The sequence below is a fragment of the Rhynchophorus ferrugineus genome, unplaced genomic scaffold (genome assembly GCF_030347505.1).
Source record: "Rhynchophorus ferrugineus isolate W39M unplaced genomic scaffold, kcgeb_rfMv2 rfM8, whole genome shotgun sequence".
Taxonomy (NCBI): Eukaryota; Metazoa; Arthropoda; class Insecta; order Coleoptera; family Curculionidae; genus Rhynchophorus; species Rhynchophorus ferrugineus.
In genome coordinates, this window is record NW_027472587.1 from 35,471,603 (window position 1) to 35,489,211 (window position 17,609).

The window sequence follows — 17,609 nt, forward strand, 5'->3', positions numbered from 1 at the left end:
CTAATGAGAATTAGAATTCACAAATTAACCCAATATTTCTGTTGGCACTCAAGTTAAAATTTATTTGCACATTTTTAATCTGCTATAATATAAAAATATTATATTCTTTCTTCTAAACATTAAAATCTTTTAAACATCATCTAATTCTTTTAAACATTTTTCAATTTTAAATAATTTTGAAAAGGATACAATAAATATAATAATATATAATTATTATGTTACTTATCAAACCAAAGTTATAGTTCTTGATAAAGGTATATTTATACTTAAAGAATATAATGTATGGTATTTACAATTTAACCTATAAAAATGGTAATTACTCTTTTCAGTCGCTAGTTTTTTGACTATCGAGTGTTTTGCGACTATCGACTGTTTCGGCTGTTTTCAGTCGATAGTTCCCAATGCTATTCTTAAATATTTGAGTTGCACAGCCACACCCACAGCTTCAAAGAGGCTTTTTTCCAAAGCTGGTCAATTCTTGTAACAGCAATGGAAGAGACTAAAGGGAAAACACATGTGAAAGTAATTTTTTTAGAGAGTTTCTCAGAAATACTGGAATGTTATCTTTTTTTTTCAACTTTTATAATTTCAATGGCAATAACCACATTTTACAAATATAATAGACAGTTTTATTTGTTACCAAAGGCATAGATATTTTTATACATATCGATGACTATCAATTGATATTTATCGTACATCGATAGTTTGGATTCGATGTTAACATAGATGTCACAATCGATTTTTTCTATTATCGATCATTTTTTTGTGATGCATTCTATCTTTCGCTTATAAATGGCAACGTGGCAAAATCAAGCGGAAACTAATGAAGTTTACCGAATGTCGACTACGATTCTCTTAAATGTGCTGAATATATGCAACCTTAAAATCATCTATTAGGAATCCCCGAAATTACATTTTGTCGAACTTTGATTCGTGATTGTGAGTTACGAAAATGTTGTACAACCTGGATAAGTATAAAGATCGCCGACGAATTTCAAATGTCGTCCGAAAGATAATTACGAACATGGCTTATTCGTTCTAATTAGTTTATAATGACTATGTCGCTATGAAAAAGTAATTAAGAAATACCACTTTTCAAAGAGCGAATCCGACGAAGGACGTGGTGAAGTTCGTTTTAAAACTGGTTCAGTTAGGGGCCGGTATTCACCCGCCTTTGCCTCTGCGCCTTATCTGGTGCTGTATGGTGTCTCGGCCTGTACTAATGTCCAGCTATTATCTTGTTTAATGTTTAATTACCAACGGAGTAGTATTTTTGTTTGCCGTATGACATCCGTTCTCTAATTACGCTGGCGGTTAAGCCTATGAATTGTGGAACAACATGTAAAACGTCGGGACAAGAAACAGAAATAAATGTTCCCTATTCTCCCAAAAATATCTCTGTGGATTGTTGTCGATGTTTTTCTTTATTTGAACCTTCATATGAAGAATCTATATAATGCATTTTATTCAAAGTATTTTCCATCGATATTAGCTACTTTTCCCCATGTTTTTGGCAATTTAAGAATTCCATCTTTACTGTATAGTGGTGTGAAAATGCTCATGAGCAGAACTGAATTCGGTGAACATTCGTGATGAACAGGTTTCAAAATTGGTTCAAAGTCGTAGTACGCATGCACTTTGTTTAGTTCCAGTGTTCGCCACAGTTCCAGGAGCCGTGGAGATCTGGCCAACAAATTTGAGCGAACGTGGGAGAAATTGGCGGCATTATGAATGATATGTGTTTTGACTTAGAGAAAATAACCCTGTTTTTCACTGCACTTATCACCTTTTATTTTTTCATACTACTTAGCCATTATGTCTGAAATAATTTAAACTCAGTTAACAAATATTTCACCTTCAAAATAGTAATAAAATATGTACAAAATACATCATGCAGTAAATACAAAGTCATACCTGTTTATGTAATTTATGTCCCTATCAGTGACGGATGAATTGCCTGATGAGTCCATTTATACATTTTGTGCCACCAAATAAAGGTAATATCCTTAATTTGACGTTTTATTATGTCTACCTCATAGTGAAATTTACACATATACATTCTTTTCTCTTGGGACTGTATATATATGTTCTGGCGATTTTGGATCATATTGTAATCGTTACAGAATTGTAAATGTTTAAAATCTTTTCAGGAATCTATAAATAGAATACTAAAGCCGTATAAACATAAAAGTTTCATGTTATATTCTTACCATCAACTTCAAACGAGATTAATTTCAGTATTTTTTCCCTTATGATAACTTTCTTTATTATGTAACCAGCCATACTTACAATAATTACAATATATTTATATGTTTCGATTTAAAAAAATAAAGGATTAGGCGGTACATATTATTTTTGCAATAAACATTGATTTTTATTAAAAGAACACTACACGTACACTCGAAAAATGATTCACAAGACATTTTATTTTAGCATGCCGTTGTGAAAAGTATAGTTATAAACAAAATAGTACAGGCCTCCGAACCTAATGATGAACACCGTCAAATGATTTTTGGAGACCGAAACTTTCCTAGAAGATCCGAACGCCCCACGAAATGAGCTCGATCACCGCCAACGGAGAGATTTTCGCCGAATCCATGCCGAATTTTTGCACATGGTCTCGGGCAGACCCCGAACGCTCACCAGAATGCTCAATGTTTTATCAGGGACACTTAGAATTACAGCAAGATCTGGACAGCCACATCTGTTTGATTCACAACGTGTACCAAGGAACAAAAAAAATATCAGTGCTTGTATGCTTATTCTGATGTGACAAAACAAACACTATGTTTAATAAACAACATGTTTATGAACTGAAATATATAGATTAACATACCAAAATAAATGGAGCCGGCTTCATTTGGTTTGGTTGTGTAAAGGCAAGAGGTAGAGGCTACAGGACAGTCCACCTACTGTCGCGGGTTCGAATTCTGCTGGGGTATAGTCGTGAATTTATGTTTGTGATTATTTAATATTTGTGATTGTCCTAGGCAAGAGTGCAAAAATCCGACAAGGAAAATGCGATACATCATCAAATTTAAAAAATAAAATTATAAATATTATAAATATATATATATATATATATATATATATATATATATATATATATATATATATATATAGAATAGTTTTAGGTAAATATGAACAATGCTTCGAACAAGCTTTCAAATTTAGGGAAAATTTCGGAAACTTGTATTTAGTTTATTTGTAACGGACACATAATTCGCTTACTAATATGCAATGTTCTAAGTGCAGTAAGTCCTAAATAAAATTAATAAGAAACCGGAGTTTTTTATAGTAAATATATCCGTACATTAATTCCATTTAAACTAAATAGTAACAAAATGAAATTGATTCAGATATTTGTCCCGACACATACAAATTCGTCCCATCACGCAATGTGTCAGTTGCTAACCGTAATTTTCCCAGTAGGACTTTTTTTAAATTTGATGATGTATCGCATTTTGGCGTTTCGTGTAATTACCGAGCCGGCCTACTGGTTTTTATTTCGACAAATGCTTTTGTTATTCAACTAATTTTGTTTTTTTGGGTTAGAAACGTAAATGACGGAAACCACTCGCGCAAATGGATTTCGAATGACTTTCGATTCGAACGTTCGGGGGAGATAATAACAAAACACTGTCAGTTGTCGTTGTCACTCGATTATTCTGTTGTTTGTTGAACGTGTTCTTGAAAAAAAAACGTAATCATAAAACATATCATTTTCAATATGAATATTCTTAACGGCATATTAACGGCTGTTGTGTAGAAGAAAGTAATATGGATTTGTTACATAGTATGACATACAAGATTCTAGTTCTGGAGAATATGCCCCATATGCGCACAAGGATTTGAGTTTGCAACGTTGCTAGTTGTTTAAATTTATACGTATATTTTAAGAATGTAATATAAATAGAATAAATTATCTTGAATTCACAAGTTAACCTAATAAAATAGAACCTATTATTTCTGTTGTGGCCTAAGAAAAATAATTTTGTTTATTTTTCGTCCCCTATAACATAAAAAAAATTAAAATGAAGAATCTTTTATTAATATCTTTCATTTAAAAATAAATTTGAAAGTCAACAAGAGAAAATAAAACAATATGTAATTATTTGTTAATATATAAACACAACAATTCTTGTAAATTATTCGTTTACTTTAAGGGTATAATATACATTCTGGAATTAACAAATTAACCTAAAATCTCATTTGAAACGCATGTTCAAATTTAACTAAGTTATAAGTCTATTATTTTAAGTTTATATATTATATCTAAGTTATTTAATCCCTTATAAACATATCTATTTTTAAGAGAAAATAAAAAAAAGACATGTAAAGTAACAAATATAATTTATTTGTCAATATATAAAGACATAAACATCAATTTACCTTTATATATTTTGCACAGCACTAAAAAATACCTTCACTGTTTCAAAATAAGCTTAAACTGTGACAATCACTTACTCATTTAAGGAAAATATTTTTACTGGAGCATTTTTTCGAACTCTGTAACCATCCAGTAGGCACTGTGTAGTAGTAGGCATACGATGGGTGCCAAAGTAATTTGAAGCCAAATTTGTTCGTTTTGACTATAGTATTTATAAAGTTGCCACACGGTACATTGCCTGGAAAATAACGTCAGTTATATCACTAAAATCATTATAACTTACAATAACAGTGTAATGAGTTTTCAAATTATAATTAGGGGTCATTCGAAGGTTACTACAACTAGGTTAGGTTAGGAGGTTACGACATCTATACGTCAAACCCGAGACTTATTCAATGATAAGTGTTATAAATTTGGAATTAATGAGCCTAACTCGGCTTGGTTGGCGCAGTGGAGGAGACGACAGGACGGTCCACCTACTGTTGCGATAGTCGCGGGTTTGAATTCTGCTGGGGCATGGTCGTAAATTTATGTATGTGGTTGTTTAATATTCGTGATTGTCCTTGGGCAAGATTATAAAATTCACCAAGGAATATGATATCAGTCACGCCGGTAACCAGGCCGGGTAAGGCCGGATATATTCTGGGATGATTTTTAATTTGTTCACTTACTAGTCGGTAGGTTTAATGCCGAGGACGGGGTTTGGAGCCCACGTTAAACTGTAGGTCCAGTCCTGACAAACTCTCGTTGGTAAAATGGTGATATTAAAATATAAAAAAGAGCTCCAATTACTCTAATTTACGAATTATACAAAACAGCAATCTGTACACCTCTGTACCAAGGATATGTAATAATGTATAGAGGTGGTGTATTGTACAATTGTGTATATATCGGGGTTTTTACGTAACGAAAATAAGATGAAATGGGAATGATGTTATATATGCCGGATTAATATTCTTATACACATGTTTCCACACCTCTGAATTAAACAGACATCAATAATCGCTTATAATATTATAAATTCAAACCGTTAAAACAAATCAACATATTTATGCTAATTTAAACCCACACAATCTATTTATTACTATGAAACCCAGTTGTATCTTTTATGCAATTAACTAATTTTATTGACCACGTATATGGTTTTTACTGTTTGAATGTATTTTCTTGCAACAGTTCTCGAGATCCGAAAATATACAACCTGAGGCAAAAGTCCCACTACCATTTTGATTGCCTATAACTTTGTTCAAGGAAAAGATAAGTAAGTTTAGTTTTCACGAAAAGTTTATTTGGTGGTTATATATTTTTTTCCTTATAATTGGAAAATTATATCGGCTAAATGGTAACCGCGATTCGCTATGCAACTTTCGGCTCTTTTTAAGGTTTTTTTTATGAAATCTTGCAACATCTGAGGCTGGATTTCTTCAATTTCGTGACGAATATTGTACGGTCTGTGTGTGCTGTGGCCCCATCTTGCTGAAACCATATGTCCTCTAGTCCTTTCTCTTCCATTTCAGGCACAAGAAAATTTCGAATCATGTCTTGATACCCTTCAGCTGTAACAGAAACTGTAACACCTTGGACATTTGAAAAAATTGGGACCAATGATGTTTCCTGCATGAATACCACACCATAAAGTTGTTTTTGGTGGATGCAATGATGATTCATGAATTAATTGAGGATTCTGTGTTCCTAAATACCGACTGTTCTGTTAATTGACGTGGCCACTGAGAAGAAAATGGGTAATGGTAATGAGGAAGTAATGTAAAAATTGTTATTAAAAAAAGCAGTATTAATGTATGCAGTGCATATTCTGTGTAAAATGTCTATCAGTGAGATACGATATTAGTAACTGATAGTCCGGATGAGGGAGAAGTTTCTTTAGTTTAACTTGCAAGGCCGTATGCCATACTTTGTCAAAAGCATGAGATATGTCCAGGAAAGTAGCCGAACAATATATTTTGGTATCTAGGTCCAGGTTTATTTTGTTTACAAGTCTATGCACTTGTTCTATAGTTCCAGAGCATAATTATTTGAGTAACTTTAGAACATTCTATTACATTCTCCAGTCTCCAATATGTATTTCAAATATTGGTGCACACATTTTTTTCACAAAAACTAGAATTTTCATGCAAAAATCCACAGGGGAAAGAACATGCCTCGTTCGATTTTAAATTTAAAATAAACTTTACATTATTCACACATCATTGATTTCAACTCGCTATTACACGTAAATATACACAATGCTCGATATCCCATCTGCTACAAACAACAAACGAAATAATAAAAATTTTATTGTACCTATCGTCCGAGTTTATCTTTTAATTGGTCTGTCAGTTTCAGCCGCTTGCCGGGTCGGCCCCACTAAGCAGGGCGAAGGGGACCGGCGCTCCAATGCGCCCCTTCCGCCGCCCCCTTCGTCCGTTGCATCCTCTCTTTTATAATCCGTTTCGTGCAATAAGTTCGCAGTTGGGGATTTAAGTGCTGACAATCATCGGCTTCCGGCACCGACTGCAGGAAATTGTGCTGACGTCGGTCTTTGATCGGCCTAATTTTGATATATTATGGAAGGCTGTTTTATTTCGGGGGGGCCTTTTATCTATGGGTCTATTTATGCGTTACAATTAATTATGAGCTGATTCAGCTGCGAGTTACACAAACATAGTGAACGAAATTATTTAAAAAACCTACTCGTCAACTCAGTACCATCTTTCAGAAGAATGCAACCAGAACTTCCTGAACCTGAATTTGAACACAACAAATAAGACTCACGAAAGAACAGTCTGTTCAAAGTTATTTTGTACATACGTCATTTAAATTTGTATTGTCATTAAAATTTTATCATACATATTTAATTTATTTTAACATTATAGTACATCTAACGTATATATTATCGCAGGACTTAAAACTACAATTAAGAACGTAGGTATAATATTTTGTAGGTTAGAGTTGTTTTATTATATTTATCTCCCCTTTTAACATGGATTTTCGTTTCTTTCACACCAAAATACTTATATTTTGAGAATTTTGTCTTTATCCGAGATATTTAAAAATATCGCAATTTTTCCATGCAAATGGTCGGAAAATGTGCGATTTTTTGCCATTTTCAATGTTTTTGTCCCCATTTCTGTTAAAACAACCTCAGATTAATATAAATTACTGGGTTTATAAAGAATTTTACGCCGAATCGAATGGTGGTATAATAAATTGTGTACAACGTCTAGTTTCTAAGATATATTATAAAAAGTGCATTTTCAAAAAACTGGTGGGTTTCGGTTTTTGTTACATATCTTTGAAACTGTCAGTTTGAAAGCAATTTAACATGGATTTTCGTTTCTTTCACTCCAAAATCCTTATATTTTGAGAATTTTGTCTTTATCCGAGATATTTAAAAATATCGCAATTTTTCCATGCAAATGGTCGGAAAATGTGCGATTTTTTGCCATTTTCAATGTTTTTGTTCCCATTTCTGTTAAAACAACCTCAGATTAATATAAATTACTGGGTTTATAAAGAATTTTACGCCAAATCGAATGGTGGTATAATAAATTGTGTACAACGTCTAGTTTCTAAGATATATTATAAAAAGTGCATTTTCAAAAAACTGGTGGATTTCGGTTTTTGTTACATATCTTTGAAACTGTCAGTTTGAAAGCAATTTAACATGGATTTTCGTTTCTTTCACTCCAAAATCCTTATATTTTGAGAATTTTGTCTTTATCCGAGATATTTAAAAATATCGCAATTTTTCCATGCAAATGGTCGGAAAATGTGCGATTTTTTGCCATTTTCAATGTTTTTGTTCCCATTTCTGTTAAAACAACCTCAGATTAATATAAATTACTGGGTTTATAAAGAATTTTACGCCAAATCGAATGGTGGTATAATAAATTGTGTACAACGTCTAGTTTCTAAGATATATTATAAAAAGTGCATTTTCAAAAAACTGGTGGATTTCGGTTTTTGTTACATATCTTTGAAACTGTCAGTTTGAAAGCAATTTAACATGAATTTTCGTTTCTTTCACTCCAAAATACTTATATTTTGAGAATTTTGTCTTTATCCGAGATATTTAAAAATATCGCAATTTTTCCATGCAAATGGTCGGAAAATGTGCGATTTTTTGCCATTTTCAATGTTTTTGTTCCCATTTCTGTTAAAACAACCTCAGATTAATATAAATTACTGGGTTTATAAAGAATTTTACGCCAAATCGAATGGTGGTATAATAAATTGTGTACAACGTCTAGTTTCTAAGATATATTATAAAAAGTGCATTTTCAAAAAACTGGTAGATTTCGGTTTTTGTTACATACCTTTGAAACTGTCAGTTTGAAAGCAATTTAACATGGATTTTCGTTTCTTTCACTCCAAAATACTTATATTTTGAGAATTTTGTCTTTATCCGAGATATTTAAAAATATCGCAATTTTTCCATGCAAATGGTCGGAAAATGTGCGATTTTTTGCCATTTTCAATGTTTTTGTTCCCATTTCTGTTAAAACAACCTCAGATTAATATAAATGACTGGGTTTATAAAGAATTTTACGCCAAATCGAATGGTGGTATAATAAATTGTGTACAACGTCTAGTTTCTAAGATATATTATAAAAAGTGCATTTTCAAAAAACTGGTGGATTTCGGTTTTTGTTACATATCTTTGAAACTGTCAGTTTGAAAGCAATTTAACATGGATTTTCGTTTCTTTCACTCCAAAATCCTTATATTTTGAGAATTTTGTCTTTATCCGAGATATTTAAAAATATCGCAATTTTTCCATGCAAATGGTCGGAAAATGTGCGATTTTTTGCCATTTTCAATGTTTTTGTTCCCATTTCTGTTAAAACAACCTCAGATTAATATAAATTACTGGGTTTATAAAGAATTTTACGCCAAATCGAATGGTGGTATAATAAATTGTGTACAACGTCTAGTTTCTAAGATATATTATAAAAAGTGCATTTTCAAAAAACTGGTGGATTTCGGTTTTTGTTACATATCTTTGAAACTGTCAGTTTGAAAGCAATTTAACATGGATTTTCGTTTCTTTCACTCCAAAATCCTTATATTTTGAGAATTTTGTCTTTATCCGAGATAGTTAAAAATATCGCAAATTTTCCATGCAAATGGTCGGAAAATGTGCGATTTTTTGCCATTTTCAATGTTTTTGTTCCCATTTCTGTTAAAACAACCTCAGATTAATATAAATTACTGGGTTTATAAAGAATTTTACGCCAAATCGAATGGTGGTATAATAAATTGTGTACAATGTCTAGTTTCTAAGATATATTATAAAAAGTGCATTTTCAAAAAACTGGTGGATTTCGGTTTTTGTTACATATCTTTGAAACTGTCAGTTTGAAAGCAATTTAACATGGATTTTCGTTTCTTTCACTCCAAAATCCTTATATTTTGAGAATTTTGTCTTTATCCGAGATATTTAAAAATATCGCAATTTTTCCATGCAAATGGTCGGAAAATGTGCGATTTTTTGCCATTTTCAATGTTTTTGTTCCCATTTCTGTTAAAACAACCTCAGATTAATATAAATTACTGGGTTTATAAAGAATTTTACGCCAAATCGAATGGTGGTATAATAAATTGTGTACAACGTCTAGTTTCTAAGATATATTATAAAAAGTGCATTTTCAAAAAACTGGTGGATTTCGGTTTTTGTCACATATCTTTGAAACTGTCAGTTTGAAAGCAATTTAACATGGATTTTCGTTTCTTTCACTTCAAAATCCTTATATTTTGAGAATTTTGTCTTTATCCGAGATATTTAAAAATATCGCAAATTTTCCATGCAAATGGTCGGAAAATGTGCGATTTTTTGCCATTTTCAATGTTTTTGTTCCCATTTCTGTTAAAACAACCTCAGATTAATATAAATGACTGGGTTTATAAAGAATTTTACGCCGAATCGAATGGTGGTATAATAAATTGTGTACAACGTCTAGTTTCTAAGATATATTATAAAAAGTGCATTTTCAAAAAACTGGTGGGTTTCGGTTTTTGTTACATATCTTTGAAACTGTCAGTTTGAAAGCAATTTAACATGGATTTTCGTTTGTTTCACTCCAAAATACTTATATTTTGAGAATTTTGTCTTTATCCGAGATATTTAAAAATATCGCAATTTTTCCATGCAAATGGTCGGAAAATGTGCGATTTTTTGCCATTTTCAATGTTTTTGTTCCCATTTCTGTTAAAACAACCTCAGATTAATATAAATGACTGGGTTTATAAAGAATTTTACGCCGAATCGAATGGTGGTATAATAAATTGTGTACAACGTCTAGTTTCTAAGATATATTATAAAAAGTGCATTTTCAAAAAACTGGTGGATTTCGGTTTTTGTTACATAACTTTGAAACTGTCAGTTTGAAAGCAATTTAACATGGATTTTCGTTTCTTTCACTCCAAAATCCTTATATTTTGAGAATTTTGTCTTTATCCGAGATATTTAAAAATATCGCAAATTTTCCATGCAAATGGTCGGAAAATGTGCGATTTTTTGAAATTTTCAATGTTTTTGTTCCCATTTCTGTTAAAACAACCTCAGATTAATATAAATTACTGGGTTTATAAAGAATTTTACGCCGAATCGAATGGTGGTATAATAAATTGTGTACAACGTCTAGTTTCTAAGATATATTATAAAAAGTGCATTTTCAAAAAACTGGTGAGTTTCGGTTTTTGTTACATATCTTTGAAACTGTCAGTTTGAAAGCAATTTAACATGGATTTTCGTTTGTTTCACTCCAAAATACTTATATTTTGAGAATTTTGTCTTTATCCGAGATATTTAAAAATATCGCAATTTTTCCATGCAAATGGTCGGAAAATGTGCGATTTTTTGCCATTTTCAATGTTTTTGTTCCCATTTCTGTTAAAACAACCTCAGATTAATATAAATGACTGGGTTTATAAAGAATTTTACGCCGAATCGAATGGTGGTATAATAAATTGTGTACAACGTCTAGTTTCTAAGATATATTATAAAAAGTGCATTTTCAAAAAACTGGTGGGTTTCGGTTTTTGTTACATATCTTTGAAACTGTCAGTTTGAAAGCAATTTAACATGGATTTTCGTTTGTTTCACTCCAAAATACTTATATTTTGAGAATTTTGTCTTTATCCGAGATATTTAAAAATATCGCAATTTTTCCATGCAAATGGTCGGAAAATGTGCGATTTTTTGCCATTTTCAATGTTTTTGTTCCCATTTCTGTTAAAACAACCTCAGATTAATATAAATGACTGGGTTTATAAAGAATTTTACGCCGAATCGAATGGTGGTATAATAAATTGTGTACAACGTCTAGTTTCTAAGATATATTATAAAAAGTGCATTTTCAAAAAACTGGTGGGTTTCGGTTTTTGTTACATATCTTTGAAACTGTCAGTTTGAAAGCAATTTAACATGGATTTTCGTTTGTTTCACTCCAAAATACTTATATTTTGAGAATTTTGTCTTTATCCGAGATATTTAAAAATATCGCAATTTTTCCATGCAAATGGTCGGAAAATGTGCGATTTTTTGCCATTTTCAATGTTTTTGTTCCCATTTCTGTTAAAACAACCTCAGATTAATATAAATGACTGGGTTTATAAAGAATTTTACGCCGAATCGAATGGTGGTATAATAAATTGTGTACAACGTCTAGTTTCTAAGATATATTATAAAAAGTGCATTTTCAAAAAACTGGTGGGTTTCGGTTTTTGTTACATATCTTTGAAACTGTCAGTTTGAAAGCAATTTAACATGGATTTTCGTTTGTTTCACTCCAAAATACTTATATTTTGAGAATTTTGTCTTTATCCGAGATATTTAAAAATATCGCAATTTTTCCATGCAAATGGTCGGAAAATGTGCGATTTTTTGCCATTTTCAATGTTTTTGTTCCCATTTCTGTTAAAACAACCTCAGATTAATATAAATGACTGGGTTTATAAAGAATTTTACGCCGAATCGAATGGTGGTATAATAAATTGTGTACAACGTCTAGTTTCTAAGATATATTATAAAAAGTGCATTTTCAAAAAACTGGTGGGTTTCGGTTTTTGTTACATATCTTTGAAACTGTCAGTTTGAAAGCAATTTAACATGGATTTTCGTTTGTTTCACTCCAAAATACTTATATTTTGAGAATTTTGTCTTTATCCGAGATATTTAAAAATATCGCAATTTTTCCATGCAAATGGTCGGAAAATGTGCGATTTTTTGCCATTTTCAATGTTTTTGTTCCCATTTCTGTTAAAACAACCTCAGATTAATATAAATGACTGGGTTTATAAAGAATTTTACGCCGAATCGAATGGTGGTATAATAAATTGTGTACAACGTCTAGTTTCTAAGATATATTATAAAAAGTGCATTTTCAAAAAACTGGTGGATTTCGGTTTTTGTTACATAACTTTGAAACTGTCAGTTTCAAAGCAATTTAACATGGATTTTCGTTTCTTTCACTCCAAAATCCTTATATTTTGAGAATTTTGTCTTTATCCGAGATATTTAAAAATATCGCAAATTTTCCATGCAAATGGTCGGAAAATGTGCGATTTTTTGAAATTTTCAATGTTTTTGTTCCCATTTCTGTTAAAACAACCTCAGATTAATATAAATTACTGGGTTTATAAAGAATTTTACGCCGAATCGAATGGTGGTATAATAAATTGTGTACAACGTCTAGTTTCTAAGATATATTATAAAAAGTGCATTTTCAAAAAACTGGTGGATTTCGGTTTTTGTTACATATCTTTGAAACTGTCACTTTGAAAGCAATTTAACATGGATTTTCGTTTCTTTCACTTCAAAATCCTTATATTTTGATAATTTTGTCTTTATCTGAGATATTTAAAAATATCGCAATTTTTCCATGCAAATGGTCGGAAAATGTGCGATTTTTTGCCATTTTCAATGTTTTTGTTCCCATTTCTGTTAAGACAACCTCAGATTAATATAAATTACTGGGTTTATAAAGAATTTTACGCCGAATCGAATGGTGGTATAATAAATTGTGTACAACGTCTAGTTTCAAAGATATATTATAAAAAGTGCATTTTCAAAAAACTGGTGGACTTCGGTTTTTGTTACATATCTTTGAAACTGTCACTTTGAAAGCAATTTAACATGGATTTTCGTTTCTTTCACTTCAAAATCCTTATATTTTGAGAATTTTGTCTTTATCAGAGATATTTAGAAATATCGCAAATTTTCCATGCAAATGGTCGGAAAATGTGCGATTTTTTGCCATTTTCAATGTTTTTGTTCCCATTTCTGTTAAGACAACCTCAGATTAATATAAATTACTGGGTTTATAAAGAATTTTACGCCGAATCGAATGGTGGTATAATAAATTGTGTACAACGTCTAGTTTCTAAGATATATTATAAAAAGTGCATTTTCAAAAAACTGGTGGATTTCGGTTTTTGTTACATAACTTTGAAACTGTCAGTTTGAAAGCAATTTAACATGGATTTTCGTTTGTTTCACTCCAAAATACTTATATTTTGAGAATTTTGTCTTTATCCGAGATATTTAAAAATATCGCAATTTTTCCATGCAAATGGTCGGAAAATGTGCGATTTTTTGCCATTTTCAATGTTTTTGTTCCCATTTCTGTTAAAACAACCTCAGATTAATATAAATGACTGGGTTTATAAAGAATTTTACGCCAAATCGAATGGTGGTATAATAAATTGTGTACAACGTCTAGTTTCTAAGATATATTATAAAAAGTGCATTTTCAAAAAACTGGTGGATTTCGGTTTTTGTTACATAACTTTGAAACTGTCAGTTTGAAAGCAATTTAACATGTATTTTCGTTTCTTTCACTCCAAAATCCTTATATTTTGAGAATTTTTTCTTTATCCGAGATATTTAAAAATATCGCAAATTTTCCATGCAAATGGTCGGAAAATGTGCGATTTTTTGAAATTTTCAATGTTTTTGTTCCCATTTCTGTTAAAACAACCTCAGATTAATATAAATTACTGGGTTTATAAAGAATTTTACGCCAAATCGAATGGTGGTATAATAAATTGTGTACAACGTCTAGTTTCAAAGATATATTATAAAAAGTGCATTTTCAAAAAACTGGTGGACTTCGGTTTTTGTTACATATCTTTGAAACTGTCACTTTGAAAGCAATTTAACATGGATTTTCGTTTCTTTCACTTCAAAATCCTTATATTTTGAGAATTTTGTCTTTATCCGAGATATTTAGAAATATCGCAAATTTTCCATGCAAATGGTCGGAAAATGTGCGATTTTTTGCCATTTTCAATGTTTTTGTTCCCATTTCTGTTAAGACAACCTCAGATTAATATAAATTACTGGGTTTATAAAGAATTTTACGCCGAATCGAATGGTGGTATAATAAATTGTGTACAACGTCTAGTTTCTAAGATATATTATAAAAAGTGCATTTTCAAAAAACTGGTGGATTTCGGTTTTTGTTACATAACTTTGAAACTGTCAGTTTGAAAGCAATTTAACATGGATTTTCGTTTGTTTCACTCCAAAATACTTATATTTTGAGAATTTTGTCTTTATCCGAGATATTTAAAAATATCGCAATTTTTCCATGCAAATGGTCGGAAAATGTGCGATTTTTTGCCATTTTCAATGTTTTTGTTCCCATTTCTGTTAAAACAACCTCAGATTAATATAAATGACTGGGTTTATAAAGAATTTTACGCCAAATCGAATGGTGGTATAATAAATTGTGTACAACGTCTAGTTTCTAAGATATATTATAAAAAGTGCATTTTCAAAAAACTGGTGGATTTCGGTTTTTGTTACATAACTTTGAAACTGTCAGTTTGAAAGCAATTTAACATGTATTTTCGTTTCTTTCACTCCAAAATCCTTATATTTTGAGAATTTTTTCTTTATCCGAGATATTTAAAAATATCGCAAATTTTCCATGCAAATGGTCGGAAAATGTGCGATTTTTTGAAATTTTCAATGTTTTTGTTCCCATTTCTGTTAAAACAACCTCAGATTAATATAAATTACTGGGTTTATAAAGAATTTTACGCCGAATCGAATGGTGGTATAATAAATTGTGTACAACGTCTAGTTTCTAAGATATATTATAAAAAGTGCATTTTCAAAAAACTGGTGGATTTCGGTTTTTGTTACATAACTTTGAAACTGTCAGTTTGAAAGCAATTTAACATGGATTTTCGTTTGTTTCACTCCAAAATACTTATATTTTGAGAATTTTGTCTTTATCCGAGATATTTAAAAATATCGCAATTTTTCCATGCAAATGGTCGGAAAATGTGCGATTTTTTGTCATTTTCAATGTTTTTGTTCCCATTTCTGTTAAAACAACCTCAGATTAATATAAATGACTGGGTTTATAAAGAATTTTACGCCGAATCGAATGGTGGTATAATAAATTGTGTACAACGTCTAGTTTCTAAGATATATTATAAAAAGTGCATTTTCAAAAAACTGGTGGATTTCGGTTTTTGTTACATAACTTTGAAACTGTCAGTTTGAAAGCAATTTAACATGGATTTTCGTTTCTTTCACTCCAAAATCCTTATATTTTGAGAATTTTGTCTTTATCCGAGATATTTAAAAATATCGCAAATTTTCCATGCAAATGGTCGGAAAATGTGCGATTTTTTGAAATTTTCAATGTTTTTGTTCCCATTTCTGTTAAAACAACCTCAGATTAATATAAATTACTGGGTTTATAAAGAATTTTACGCCGAATCGAATGGTGGTATAATAAATTGTGTACAACGTCTAGTTTCTAAGATATATTATAAAAAGTGCATTTTCAAAAAACTGGTGGATTTCGGTTTTTGTCACATATCTTTGAAACTGTCAGTTTGAAAGCAATTTAACATGGATTTTCGTTCGTTTCACTCCAAAATACTTATATTTTGAGAATTTTGTCTTTATCCGAGATATTTAAAAATATCGCAAATTTTCCATGCAAATGGTCGGAAAATGTGCGATTTTTTGCCATTTTCAATGTTTTTGTTCCCATTTCTGTTAAAACAACCTCAGATTAATATAAATGACTGGGTTTATAAAGAATTTTACGCCGAATCGAATGGTGGTATAATAAATTGTGTACAACGTCTAGTTTCTAAGATATATTATAAAAAGTGCATTTTCAAAAAACTGGTGGATTTCGGTTTTTGTTACATAACTTTGAAACTGTCAGTTTGAAAGCAATTTAACATGGATTTTCGTTTCTTTCACTCCAAAATCCTTATATTTTGAGAATTTTGTCTTTATCCGAGATATTTAAAATTATCGCAAATTTTCCATGCAAATGGTCGGAAAATGTGCGATTTTTTGAAATTTTCAATGTTTTTGTTCCCATTTCTGTTAAAACAACCTCAGATTAATATAAATTACTGGGTTTATAAAGAATTTTACGCCGAATCGAATGGTGGTATAATAAATTGTGTACAACGTCTAGTTTCTAAGATATATTATAAAAAGTGCCTTTTCAAAAAACTGGTGGATTTCGGTTTTTGTTACATATCTTTGAAACTGTCACTTTGAAAGCAATTTAACATGGATTTTCGTTTCTTTCACTTCAAAATCCTTATATTTTGATAATTTTGTCTTTATCTGAGATATTTAAAAATATCGCAATTTTTCCATGCAAATGGTCGGAAAATGTGCGATTTTTTGCCATTTTCAATGTTTTTGTTCCCATTTCTGTTAAGACAACCTCAGATTAATATAAATTACTGGGTTTATAAAGAATTTTACGCCGAATCGAATGGTGGTATAATAAATTGTGTACAACGTCTAGTTTCTAAGATATATTATAAAAAGTGCATTTTCAAAAAACTGGTGGACTTCGGTTTTTGTTACATATCTTTGAAACTGTCACTTTGAAAGCAATTTAACATGGATTTTCGTTTCTTTCACTTCAAAATCCTTATATTTTGAGAATTTTGTCTTTATCCGAGATATTTAGAAATATCGCAAATTTTCCATGCAAATGGTCGGAAAATGTGCGATTTTTTGCCATTTTCAATGTTTTTGTTCCCATTTCTGTTAAGACAACCTCAGATTAATATAAATTACTGGGTTTATAAAGAATTTTACGCCGAATCGAATGGTGGTATAATAAATTGTGTACAACGTCTAGTTTCTAAGATATATTATAAAAAGTGCATTTTCAAAAAACTGGTGGATTTCGGTTTTTGTTACATATCTTTGAAACTG